The 12,301-nt window shown below is 45.1% G+C and overlaps 1 protein-coding gene across 9 annotated transcripts in view; it reads left to right on the forward strand.

Annotated features, from left to right (window-relative positions):
• The window catches only part of LOC743989 (uncharacterized), a 68,096-nt gene that overhangs the window by 19,719 nt on the left and 36,076 nt on the right, over positions 1–12,301 (forward strand). The window contains exon 3 of one of the 9 annotated variants that reach the window (XM_063810654.1): positions 2,380–5,936. The exons of the other annotated variants lie outside the window; for them this stretch is intronic. The gene's annotated coding sequence lies outside the window, so the exon portion shown is untranslated. Of the gene's footprint in view, positions 1–2,379; positions 5,937–12,301 lie in introns of those variants that run through there. 9 annotated transcript variants of the gene reach the window in all.

A 12,301-nucleotide genomic window follows, 5' to 3' on the forward strand; every position in this document is an offset into this window, starting at 1 on the left:
CAGAGGGCTTAAAGGAAGGGCCAGGGACAGGTGAGAGATTCCAGACCTGGCCCTCTGCTGAGCTGGTAGAGCAATTTCTGCAGGAATGGGAGGGGCAGGGAGTGAGTCCACAGCTAGTAAAGATTTGCCCTGTTCTGTGGCACAGCTAGAGAGCTGCATTGTCTGCCCAGCAGGCCCCAGAAAGTGAGGCCAGTTTCTGCTCCCAGCCAGGCAGCTGCATGCACTCTCAGCATAGGGATATGGGAAAAGGAAGAAGTGTGATGTGTCCTCACTGTGCTGGCCACTGTGCCTGCCTCCTGCTGGGTGCCAGGCCAGCCAGGAGCCCTGGGCACATTCGTCTATCAGTGTAGGCAATGGGCAGCTCCAGCTGCTCTCACAGAAAGCTAGAAGAACATTTCGGTATTCAGAGCCTTCAGACACATGGGCTGGGGTTGCTCAGCATCTGGCCTCCATGGGGAAGTCCAGGCCACAAGGAAGCTGCAAGCAGGCAGCATATCCCACTTTGGCCTAGGAAGGGAACCGAGGTCCCCCTCCCACCCTGCAATGTCATAAGGAGACTCAGCCCTTTCTGAGTTTCTCTAGAGCACCTAATCTGATAGCAGTGATAGAAGCCATACATCAAATTAACTCAGCATGCAGTAACAGTGGCATGCATTCATTTAACAAGTATTTAATGAACACTTGACTCTCTGCCACACACTGTACTAGATGCTGGGCATACAGTAGTGAACAGACAAGGTCCCTGCTCAAATGGAGCTACAGCATAATGGTGGAGATAGAAAGAAAACACAGAAATAAAACATTGGTGCTAGCAGTAAGTGCTCTCTAACAAATTAAAATAGACTGAAGTGTAATCAAGTGACTGAGTGACTGCTTTGGATTGGGTAGTCAAGGATAGCCTCTGAGGAAGTGGCATTTCAGGGGATACCTGAAAGAAAAGACTAGAAAAGAGCAGGTGAAAGAGCAGACTCTGTCCTGTCTGCTGTAGGCGCAGGAGAGCCAGAGTGACAGGAGGAGAGGAAGAATGTTCTAGAACATATAGCTTGGTTAACTTGCTTTGGTGTTTGTGACACTTTCTTGCTTATTTTCTGAATTACGCGCTAAACATTCATTCAGTAAAGTTTTATTGCATGCCCTCTGAGTGCCAGGAATTTTGCCGGATGGCATTAAAATCAAGATGAATATGTCAAGTCTCTTCTCAAGGGGTGTCCAGTGTGTTAGGAGAGATGAGCCAGGAAACCAAGACAGTGTGGAAGTGCTGTGAGTGAGAGAATCAAAGAGGGCTAACAGGAGCATACAGAAGGGCTTCCCAACTCCCCGTGGGCAGTCCAGCAGGGCTCCCAGAGGAGAGGACACCTGAGAGGTCCTGGAGGCTGCGGAAGGTTAGCCAGAAGGAGAATGTGTGTCCCAGGCACAGAGAGTGGCCTGTGCAAAGGCCTGGAGGGTAGGGTAAGCAAATGAGAGAAGGATGCTGGAGGGTCTTGGAGATGGAACAGGTGGCCAGGACAAATCACAGAAAGCCTGGAATGCTCTGCTCTAGAGCCTGAACCAGACACTGGAGAATAGCTTGCGGAATGAAGACAGATTCCTAAGGGGCCAAGTCAGCAGCTGGTAAAGGCTGGAGGAAAGGACACTGAGTTTATGAGTCACTGTTCAGACCACTCTCTGGGGCTGGGCTCCCTTCCTACCTGGGAGCTATCTCAGGCGACGACCAACACACTCTAGCCATTTCCCAAATCAGAATAGAACATTCACCTGACCCAGGCACCCAGGCAGGAACATGCAGGTATTTAAACATCCAGGTTAACACATTTGACTACTTGGTTTTGGGGGAGCAGGCATGATGGGTTAAGACCTATTAATCTGGAAGTAAGCACTAGGTTTTCTTTTAGGGCAGGAAGACCTTCCTTGCAAAATCCCTTTCTGGCAAGTCTCACTGGGCTGTAAAATTGCAAACGCACTGTTATCACATCCCAGTAAGTGCATGATTTGATTTTAAAGTAAGATAATCTTGCGTTCATTCCAGCCTCATAGGGAACATACAGTTTTCTCCATCCTTTTCTCTTACTTACTCCCCTTCCTCTGTTTCCCTCTGTCATCTCTAATCCCCAGAGTATCTGGTTATCTTTTTTATACACTCATTACTCCTTCAAAACACTCCAATATAGATAACAATACTTGATTATTTGGAAGTTATCTCAACTACACATGAGCTGATGAAAACCAGGAAGTAAGCAATAAGCAAAACAGGCAGACAGAGAGTCCAAAGTCCAAAATAAATTAACATTTGTTGAGGACTTGTGGACTTACTATGTTCCAGGCATTATGCTAACCTCATCACAGTCTCTATTTTGATTAATCTTCTATTTGCTCCTGCAGATCCACTCTCCGTCCTCTCTACCTGCTCTGGGCTGGGAGGCTGAACTGAATGGGCCACATCACTCATCTGTCTTGCCTCTGGATTCTGGTTAGATTTGGTCCATGGGGAGCATTAGCAAGAGATGGAAGGACTCAGGAAGATGAGGTCAGGAGTTCCCCGAGGAGGGCAAGTGGTTAAGTTATTCCTCCGGGTCCCTATCAGGTCGCTTTAGGCCAACTGCATCCTCCACTGGAGCCCACAGCTCCTGCCAGACACCCTTCCAATAGCTGCCTCCTTTGGGTCCCCTTACCCATTTATTCCCTTCCTTCATACCTTCAGGTTACAAGTGGTAACAGCTCCCCATTGTTGCTAGCCCCCATATGCTTCACTGTCTCATCTTGATTTCCCTGAGCCCTCCCCACACCTTTGTAAACAGTCCCAGTTCAAGTTCACCATCTGTTTCCTACCCAACTTGATGATACAATGAGGTAAGCACTGTATTAGCCCATCTTAAGACAAGGAACCTGAGCCCCAGAGAAGTTTAATAACTTGTCCCAGAACACACAGCTGGTAAACCACAGAGCTAGGTCTCAAATCCAGGTGTTTCTGATTCCAAAGTATGGGCACGTTTCATCATTATATCATATTGCTTCCCATGCCCTAAAGATCGTCTCCCCCAGACTTCATGAAACATCAGTTTACTCTGGTATTTTTCCCAATCAGCAACCATTTAAAAAGAGCAAACACTAGAAGTAAATGCTTTCAAATAAATCGTGAGAGGTAACTGGTGCTGGTCTGGATTGAGAAAGGCACAATAACTATTCAAAATAGGCCTATGAACTTCAGAAGCCTGTGGAATCCACACTTGCCGTGTCCTCTGCACTTTCCTTCTCTGTGCCTTCTGAAGGGTGGTGGCATTGACATCACCATCTGTGGGAGCTCACATAAAGTCCTGAATCTGCCAAAAGACATAACTTGAGGTTGCCTAACATCACCCCCATGTAGTATCCAAACACTGGTCCTTATTTTAGTGGCTGGTTTTCATGTTTAGTTTGTGATACCCCAAGAATACGACAGAGGTTCTTTTTTTTTTTTTTAAGTTCTGAAACTGCTGATTCAGTTTGCATGAGGATATTACTTTTTTTAAGGAACTTTCAAAAACACCTAAAATTTAATTTTAGCCATAGTTTAGTTAGAGAATCCCTGGGTACAGAATTTTTCTCTACTTCCCAGCATTTACAGAATCTGATGTCACTTGGGAGTTGGAGGGAGACTTTGGGGGAACAGCCAGGAAGTGGCCCTTGGGTCCTTGAGCCATCTAGTTGGGGAGAAAGAGCCATTTTTATCCTGAAACTCTGTTCTGTTCACGTGCATTGTCCCAAGGTTCATATGAAGACAGTTGGTTCTTATGAAGACAGTCAATTCTTGACTGTCTTCATGACTTGTCTGGCCAGCTCTTCAATACCTTAGCCAGACAAGACCATAAAAGGCCACCTGCTTTACTTATATTTGACTGTTGGTAAGGTTGACCCTGAAATCTTTTACATTTGTATTTCTTTTGATAATTTTGTTCACATGTATGTTAGAAACTGCTCATTGCTCTACAGTATCCATTCCCTCTTTCTTAGTAACAAAACCAATTTTTTGCTGATCCCTTTTCCACCCAGCTGAAAACTACGTTCCCCTGGCAATTTTGCAGCAAAGTGTGATCATGTGGCTGGGTTCTGGACAATGGATGCAAGTGGGTGTCATATGGGACTTCGAAGCCAGCTCCTTAACAGGAGGGGGTGTGCCCTTTATTCACCCTCCTTTCTCCATCCTACTTTCTTAAATGAGGATGTGGTGACTATCACTCTAGCAACCACCACAAGACATGAGAATGAGAGCTGCACTTTAGGAATAGGGGCAGGATGAGCCAGAAGAAGCATAGGTCCCTGGTGACACCTGAAGTCACCAAACCAGCCCTGAACTGATCATTTCTAGACCTTTTTTTTTTCAGTGAGAGAAAGAGAGAAAATCCCATCTTGCTTAAGCCACTATTGTTTTCTGTTTTATGTAACTGAACAAAATTCTAACCAATACAAAATAATGTTTATAATACACAATACCATAATCAATGCTGTTTTTCTTTTTCTTTCTTTTTTTAAGAGACAGGGCCTTGCTTTGTCAACCAGACTGGAGTGCAGTGGCACAATCATAGCTCACTGCAGCCTCGAACTCCTGGGCTCAAGCAATCCTTTTACCTCAGCCTCCAGAGTAGCTAGAACTACAGGTGTGCACCACCATACCTAGCTAACTTATTTTTTATAGAGATGGGATCTTGTTGTGTTACCCAAGCTGGTCTTGAACTCCTGGGCTCAAGCAATCCTCCCACCTTGGCCCCCTGAGTAGCTGGGATTACAGGCACATACCACCAAGCCCAGCTCCAGTGCCGTTTTTCTTTGGAGCGTGTATTTTTATTGCTGATTACAAACTCATCTGTGTTTTTTGGGTTTTGTTGTTGTTGTTGTTTTGTTTTTTGCTTTTTTTTTTTTTATATGAAGTCTCACTCTGTCTCCTTGGCTGGAGTGCAGTGGTGCAATCTCAGCTCATTGCAAACTCTGCCTCCTCAATTCCAGCGATTCTCCTTCCTTAACCTCCTGAGTAGCTGGCATTACAGGCGCAAGCCTCCATGCCCAGCTAAATTTTTGTATTTTAGTAGAGACACGGTTTCACCATGTTGCCCAAGCTGGTCTCAAACTCCTGACCTCAAGTGATCCATCCACCCATGCTGGCCTCTCAAAGTGCTGGGATTACAGGCATGAGCCACACCCAACCATATGTTTTTTATATATGAAGGACATGTCCTTTCTGTCAGTGTTGCTGTAAATATAATCCCTTGTTTTTGCTTGTCTTTTGATTTTGTTTATGAGTTCTGTTTTTAAAGTCTTGGTGTTTGTTTTTAATATGGCTAAAATTTCTTTAAAATGCTGTTTGCTCTTTTATCCAAAATTCTTCCCCCCTTAGATAAGTATTCACCAATATTTTTCTGGTTTTTCAATGACTTCACTGTTTACAATTAGCATTTTAGTCCATTGGTGAGTACTGTTGGTAAGTTTTTAATCTTTTGTAGGTCATAAGTGTTTAGGCCTAAATACTCTCCTGAGTTCTAAAGCGGGAGCCAGTGTCACCTCTTGTTTATACACCCTGTCCTGGCCTGAGCCTCCTGAAGGCTGGCACATTCAGCACAGACCCCTCTCACTCCTACTTCCCACCCACCGCCCTTCTGTGGGTCACCTGCCCACTACTCAAGAGAGCACTCTTGGCTTCTTCTGGAACTTCTGTCTTCACCACCCTGTGTTCGGCTCTATTCCAACTCATCTCTAATTTCTCTTTACTGAGACCAGGCCGCTGACAGCCCTCTCAACGATTCTAGGAGATTTTTGTTATTTCTTCCCTGGAAATAGAATATAAAGAATTTTTATATGGTTTTCCAAGTAGATATGAAGCTTTTTAAATTAAAATTTTGTGTTCTGATAAGAGAAATGAACCATTTTCATCATTTTAAGAAGTAGAAAATATATTATAGAAAAGCACCAAAGAAAATAAAAACAACATAGAAAGTAAAAAGTGAAAGCCCTACCACCTTCAAGAGGTGACCTCTGTCAACAGTTGATATATCTCTTTCCAGACTTATTTATACAAACAAATGTGGATCTTTATAAATATACGTATGCACAGCTTTGTTCATGAAAATGGGAGCATGCTATATACTTTGTACAGCAACTGGCTTTTTTTTTGTTTTTTTTTTTTGAGACAGAGTCTCACTCTGTTGCCCAGGCTGGAGTGCAGTGACACAATCTTGGCTCACTGCAACCTCCACCTCCCAGGTTCAAGCGATTCTCCAGCCTCAGCCTCCCAAGTAGCTGGGATTACAGGCACCCGCCACTACGCCCAACTAATTTTTGTATTTTTAGTAGAGACAAGGTTGCACCATGTTGGCCAGGCTGGTCTCAAACTCCTGACCTCAGGTGATCCACCCACCTCAGTCTCCCAAAGTGCTGGGATTACAGGCGTGAGCCACCACTCCCGGCTAGCAACTGGCTTTTTACAAATAGCAGTCTATTGTGTATATTTCTCTATGACAGTACATAGAGACCTGCTGTCTTCTTTTTAAAGGCTGCTTGGTATGTATTCCACCACGTAGATGTACTGCCAGTTCATCTCCTCCCCTACAGATGACCAAAGTTTTTCAATGTCCTGATAATATTTATAGGCCACTGCATCCTCATTTTTATACTTTTATGCATTTGTGCTAGTGTTTCTATAAAATAGATTTCTACAATTGAGACTGTTGAGTTAAAGGGTATATACATAGTAAGTTGTATATACTTCCAGTTGCCCCTTGTTGAAACCTTGTACCAATCAGTGCAGTGTCCTTTTAAATGGTCTTTTCATTGCCTGTTGCTTCCCTGTCTCCCCACCCCCCGGCTCTTCACCCTAGTGCTAGAATTGCTTTTATGAAACTCAGATCTGACCATGGCTTGCCCTGTTTAAAATACCTCAGTGGCTCCTCACTGCCAGCAAAACCCAAACATTCATCTAAGCTCCTTCTCAGTTTGAGTCCTCTGGGAAGCAGACACCAAAACAGAATGAAAAGTACAGAAGATTTATTGGGGGTAAGAAGAGCTAATGCCTATGAAAGATAAAGGAGAAAGGAGCAGAAGTATGGAGAGAAAAGACAGCTTTCAGACTGCAGTCCAGATCTAACTCCTGGGACGCAAGAGAGGGAAGGATAATTCTGTTGAAAGAGCATCAGACTGTGATGCGGCTGTAAGAATGTCTCAACGAGCCCAGTGGGGAGTTCCAGCCAAAGACTGCCCAGGGGAAGAGTCCCACTTTGGGCAGAAATGGACAGGCCCGAGCAACCCTGCCATGTTCTGTCATTGGCTGGGGGCCACCCAGGAGGCAACATGGTCTGACTTGAATGGTGTGGTGGATCCGAGGCTGCAGCCTGTCAGCTGTCTGCACTCCATGCAACAGGTCCTTTGAATGGCATGTGTTAGTGGCTGCCATAAACTGCAGCCTGCCTTTTAGCCTTACCTCCTTTGCTCTTGCTCTCTGACCCCATGTTCTGGCAACACTGGCCTGACTACACGCCGTATCACACACGACCAACTGCCCATACCAACCCCAACCCTGACCTTTGCTCACTCAGTTCTTTCTGCCTGGAATGCCACTCCTTCCCAGTTATACCCAGCAAAATCCTAATGTGCTTTCAAGGCCCAACTTAAAAATCATCTTCTCTGGTTGACCTCACCATGTAGAATTAATTGTTCCTTGCTCCTATGGTGCTATGTGTAGATTAGTACTTCCCAGGTTGGAGTATTCTTAGCTGTTTTTTTCTCAGATTTTTGCCTCCTCTAAACCTAGCAAAACGTCAGCACACAGTAAATGTTGACTGAGCTGTTTCCCTGCTCCTCGCAAAGCACCTTGAGGTTGCAGAATTCCAACTCCCGGAATGGTTGGAAGCACACAGTACATGGTCAATAAGTGTTTGTTGACTTGTCTGGGACCTAGTATTGGGGGGGTGAGGTGGGCAGAAGGCTGCTGAGGGTGGGTATTTACTGTTGTTGGGGCTCACCAGTCTGGGGCCACATTGGAGTTTTAAGACTAGAGCATGTCTTCCCCTGTTTTTATTTTTCTCCATGATTTGGAAAGACCCCAGAGGTGGGTTTTTTTTTTTTTTAAGTAATCATTTTATTGTCTCTGGTCAACAAATGAGAACTTTTATGGGTCTTCCCTTTTTCAACCACATTTTCATGAGTTGGGATTTTGCATTTCTTCATTACCCATTCTCCTTATGGGTAAAAGAAGAGCCATTATGATACCTAGGATGAGAGCTCCAGGTCAGATGGGTAATCATTTTCAGACTGGAGGCTCATGGGATTCAGGGAGTTGGGAAGGTAGAAATGATATTTTTCCTCTTCCTCTTTCCCACATCCACCAATTAAAGAACTTCCCTGGGAGTGGACCTGTGGGAAGTGGCTAAGGGATTCCGGGGTGGGTACAGCAGGGAGTGACATCAGGGCGTGGTGGGGATGAGGTGGGTGGAGAGGACAGAGAGGGACTCTCCACCTTCCTTTGGATCTATGAGGATGTTCCTTGGCCACTGTCCCTCAGCAGAAGGAGGCTAGAGCTGAGGTGGCCACACCCTCCACTCATTTTCAACCCCTTCAATCTGTCAGGCCCTCAGAGGAAACCCTAGGGTTTCCCCACCAAGATGTAAGGGCTGTGTGCCTCTGCCTTCTCTCTTAGGGTGGTCAGCACAGGTGGAAGCAGGGAGGTACTGGGCTGAGGCTTCGGTTGTCAGTGCTAGCTTGACAGCAGTTAAGAATTTTTTTTTGTTTTGTTTTTTAAAATTTATTTTTCTTTAATTTTTAATGTAGTTAAAATGTATACATAATTCAAACCACTTCAGTTTATACATATTGAAACATCACTATGTATCCCATAAACATGTATAATTATTATGTATTATCATTGTCTGGGACCTCATAATTATTGTGTGTTATAATGATTATACATATTTACAAGGTACATAATGATGTTTCAATACATATTATGTATAGTGATCACATCAGGGTAATTAGCATATCCACCATCTCAAATGTTTGTCATCTCTTTGTGTTGGGAACAGTCACTATCCTCCTTCTAGCTATTAGCAGTGGTTAGGGATTTTTGGAAGTTGTATAGTGTGAAGAAGCCTGTGGGCCAGAGGTTCTTATCACAGACTCTTTCTTCTTCAGGAGTTATGAACCATCCTTCCCCAAAGTGTTATCAAACTGTGCCTTTGGTGGAGGCATAGCTCTCATCGGATTCTTTTTTGCCAGAAAGATCTGTGAACGAAACTGCTACTATGTTAACTCAGAGAACAGCCTCCCTAATAAAGAAGAGGATGTGTTCCTACAAGAGCCAGGTTTTAGCTGGATTGTTAGTGTGAGTGATGAAGACCTCAGAGTGGCTCTAGAAAGAAGCCCAGATCTCAGCTTTGCACTGTGATTGTCCCCCAGCAACTTTGCATTCCCCCTGTATGGGAATAGGGACCTGTGGATTCTGTTGCCATAGATTCAGAGATTGGACCTAGGAAAGTGAGACCGGGTGGTCTGACACCTACCTCCAGAGCGGACAACCCAGAGACAGAGCAGGCCCCTGCAGGTGTAGGGGCTGGCGGCGAGAAGACAGCTATGTTTACCCTTGTAGACTAGGAATATCAGTATGAATAGACTAGTCCTAGGCTTTGAAATGAATTTTAGTGTTCATTATTATTTGGTCATTCTAAAAACCCCTATTTTGAACCTTCACTTCAGAGAAATAGTTCTGATGTTCTCAGAAAATGTCAGGAGTGTATGGTGCACAGCAGTGGACAACAAAGGAAGAGAAAACCAGAAAAGGAGAAAAGTGAATAAAAAGAAACTTCTCAAATTAGAGCAAAATACTGAATTCAGTTATGCAAGCATACAACTGTAACGTGACAACCTCTCTGATTTTGACAGTCCCCCTCCACTTGTATTTTTTAAGTCCTGGCCACAGTTATAAATAGGGAACCATATCTGTTGAGACTTCCCAAGGGTTACATAAACAGTTTGGATGGTTACATCTTTTTAAACAACAGTTTCTACAAACACTGAAAAAATCCCACTTATTTAACAGTCTGATGCCTTGAGCCAGTCCTGGGAGTCCCTGGGAGGCCTTGCAGAATCACTTCCTTCTGACTGTGAGTGGGGGCAGGGGCCTGGCTTCTTGAGAGAGAGCAGGGGAGGAAGAACCCAGTGTGTATGGGGGCAGGCGGGGGGGGGGGGAGTGGGGTGGGGCAGAGGGAGGGAGGAGGAGGCCCCAGACTGCTACTCATACAGGCAGCTGTATCTTGTCTCCAGGAGAGAGCAGGGACCCAGGATGGAGCAGACATAGGTCTTCTGGGGACTCAGCCCTTTCGGGAGGGAGTGTGTGCTCTAGGCACACCCTTCCCATTTGACAATCTGATATGAGGTGGAAACAGGGTCCCTGGGCCCCTAAGTCATGTTGGGAATGTTTCCTTCTCTCAAGCCGGAAGAGCTGAGGTTTATCTGAGAAATGCCTATGTCTCTTTTGACACATCGTAGTCACTAACCCCTTGTTCCTGCTCCAGGAGCCTCTAAAAAGCCATCTAGACCAGAAAAATTGGTCTTTTTTAGTGATGGGAGTGGCTTAATGTCATTCTCCCCTATTTAGGTATGAGCTGTACCTCAGTTTTGTCATTAGAAATATAATTTTAGGTCAGGTGCAGTGGCTCATGCCTATAATCCCAACACTTTGGGAGGCTGAGGTGGGCAGATTACTTGAGGTCAGGAGTTAAAGACCAGCCTGGGCAACATGGTGAAACCCTGTCTCCACTAAAAATACAAAAATTAGCTGGGCATGGTGGTGGGCACCTCTAATTCCAGCTACTCAGGAGGCTGAGGCACAAGAATCGCATGAACCCGGGAGGCAGAGGTTGCAGTGAGCTGAGATCGTGCCATTGCACTCCAGCCTGGGGGCGACAAGAGCAATACTCCATCTCAAAAAAATAATAATTATAATAATAATTTTAGTTAAGCGTTCTCCCTTCCCAGATGTCTTTTTAGATGTGCAGTTAGCTAAAGATACATAGCTCATTACTATAAATTAATTTTATCAAACTGATCCATGCACTTCCATTTAAAGAGGACTCGGTCCAGTGGGTCTTAACCTTTTTTTGAGGTCACACACCCCTTCCAGAATCTAATGGCACACATAGACCCTTTCCCCAGGAAAATTCACAAACATCCAGAATTTCATATGCCACTAGGGGATTTAAAAGACCCCTTTGACTCCACCCTGGGCTTCTGAGTTCTTAAGAGAGGGTGGCATATGGAAAAAGTGGTGGTGAGGGGCAAGGAACAGGGACAAAAAAGGAACCTGGGTCCTTAAGAGATCACTTAGTTGTTTTACCCAAGACTTGGCATACAAAAATATCAGAAATGAGTGTCTGCTGCCAAGTGGGGTCACTGCACGTCCTAGAAAAAAAGTATGCCTTCATCTGCAGTGACACACAGCCATGGTGTTGGGACTGGCACACTGCATCTCTAAGCCGCCAAGAGCTTGACCCTGGATGGGAAGAAAACTGCCCCAGAGATGCTGGAGCTGGCTTTATGAGCTGGCTTTATGCTGGGGAGGTGGATGGCAGATAGCATCCATCTGGTAGGTTGAGGTCCTCTTGGCAAGCCTACTACTATCACCTCCCAGCAGAAGAGGACTGCAAACTATCCTTAAAGAGGACTCGGTCCAGTGGGTCTTACCTTTTTTTGAGGTCACACACCCCTTCCAGAATCTAATGGCACACATAGACCCTTTCCCCAGGAAAATTCACAAACATCCAGAGTTTCATATGCCACTAAGGGATTTAAAAGACCCTGCAAAGGACACTGCAAACTCATAACCTTGAGTCCAAGATCTATTTTTTTTTTTTTTTTTTTAGGGAAGTCAATTGTATGATGTAGCTTGTGACTCCCAGGGTATTGTTCTACTCAAACTGGGGAAAACATGGGGAAAGTTTCTGGATCTAGACTTCATACACAAGCATCACAGGGGATTTTGAAAGTGATGCAGCATCGTGAAATGAGCATAGGGATCGTTTGGAGTCGAGCGCTTGTTATTTGAAGCTCCTCCTGTCTATGTGGTGACTCAAGGAGGGGAGAATTTCCCCTTTGTGAGCCAGCTGGACAAGTGTCAGCACTGCTGTCTTTGCAGGCTCTGGCACAGAGGAGCAGGGCCTGGACTAAAGGGAGTCTCCAGGGTTTGGGGGTCAGACCCAGCTTAACACACATGAAAAGGAGTGATCTTTCTCTTAAGCCATTGAGCCAGGGTCCCTCTACACCCTACAGAGCCCTTTCCACCACCTGGCGC

This window comes from Pan troglodytes, chromosome 4 (genome assembly GCF_028858775.2).
Source record: "Pan troglodytes isolate AG18354 chromosome 4, NHGRI_mPanTro3-v2.0_pri, whole genome shotgun sequence".
Taxonomy (NCBI): Eukaryota; Metazoa; Chordata; class Mammalia; order Primates; family Hominidae; genus Pan; species Pan troglodytes.